This window comes from Etheostoma cragini, chromosome 12 (genome assembly GCF_013103735.1).
Source record: "Etheostoma cragini isolate CJK2018 chromosome 12, CSU_Ecrag_1.0, whole genome shotgun sequence".
NCBI lineage: Eukaryota > Metazoa > Chordata > Actinopteri > Perciformes > Percidae > Etheostoma > Etheostoma cragini.
In genome coordinates, this window is record NC_048418.1 from 480137 (window position 1) to 481752 (window position 1616).

Here is a 1616-nt window from a genome sequence, read left to right on the forward strand (position 1 = left end):
TAGTTACTCATTACTATCAAATCACAGTATTCCTAGTCCAAATACTCCATAGTTACTCATTACTATCAAATCACAGTACTTCTAGTCCCAATACTCTAAAGTTACTCATTACTACTGAATCACAGTACTCCTAGTCCCAATACTCCATAGTTACTAATTACTATCAAATCACAGTACTTCTAGTCCAAATACTCCATAGTTACTCATTACTATCAAATCACAGTACTCCTAGTCCCAATACTCTAAAGTTACTCATTACTACTAAATCACAGTACTTCTAGTCAAAATACTCCATAGTTACTCATTACTACTAAATCACAGTACTTCTAGTCAAAATACTCCATAGTTACTCATTACTACTGAATCGCAGTACTTCTAGTCCAAATACAAATCCAATCAGCAGCCAGGTATCATGAAGAACCAGATGAGGACAGAGCACCCGGTCCCGGTCCTGCCAGACCCCGTCCCCAGATCCGGCGTCCTGTGAGTGTGTGCGGGGGGGCGGTAATACCTACGACAGACAGGCACAGAGCCAGGTGGGCCGACTCCCCCAGACCATGCCCCCCCCGGCGCCTCCTCGACCCTCCAGCTGCAGCCCTCAGCGAGCTATGAGGCTCCGCCGCAGCCGGTAAACAAGGTCCGGGCCTCCGGGAGCGTCTCCGTGGCTACGGCGTCTCCCGGAGGCAGCGGGCGCTAGGCAGCGGGCGCTAGGCAGCGGGCGCTAGGCAGCGGGCGCTAGGCAGCGGGCGTGACGCACAGCGAGGACCGAGGCCGCGTGGGACTACAGTCTCACAGGGTTGGACAGGACGGTTTAACGGGGATGTAAGCAGGAGACGAGGATTTTCAAAATAAAAGAAGATATTCTCCATCTTTAAATAAAGTCTTATCAGAAGGGTTGATTTAAGGATTCACTGCACACGTCACGTAAACATGACATCAGTAAAAATAAAAACACCAACCCATGCTTTATTCTGTCTGTGTGTGTGTGTGTGTCTCTGTGTGTGTGTGTGTGTGTGTGTGTGTGTCTGTGTCTCTGTGTGTGTGTGTGTGTGTGTTTGTCTGTGTCTCTGTGTGTGTGTGTGTGTGTGTCCCTGTGTGTGTGTGTGTGTGTGTGTAATCCTCCAGCTGTGCCAGTTGAGTTACATAATCTTGGATTACAGGGTTGAGATATCAGACTCGTTGAACACATCAACCAATCAGAACCAGAGGTGGAAAGTACATTTACTAGAAGTACTTGTACCCTGTAGTTGTACCCTGTAGTTGTACTTCATACTGAGACTCCACTGGATCAGGGACGCCACGCTAATCACTGTCTACTTTCAGTCAGGTGGACGGTCCAACCTGGACCAAGAAACCTTTCCCCCCCTCTGCAATATCCATAGTAACCATAACAACCATAGTAACCATAACAACCTTAACAACCATAGCAACTATTACAACATCAAGTACAAAGCGTGCGCCTTGTTGAAGGAGAATTTCAGACTTTGGGACGGAGAAATCTTTCAAACTCAGAAATACAGATTTTAATACAGAATACAGTCCCTCCACCTAGTCCTGGTCTTCCCCGAGACCTCCTCCCAGCCGGATGTCCCTCCACCTAGTCCTGGTCTTCCCCG

General features: G+C 48.0%; 1 protein-coding gene across 1 annotated transcript in view; it reads right to left on the reverse strand.

Moving 5' to 3' along the window:
- rasal2 (RAS protein activator like 2) overlaps positions 1 to 1616 on the reverse strand; it is a 35975-nt gene that overhangs the window by 13914 nt on the left and 20445 nt on the right. The window lies entirely within an intron of this gene.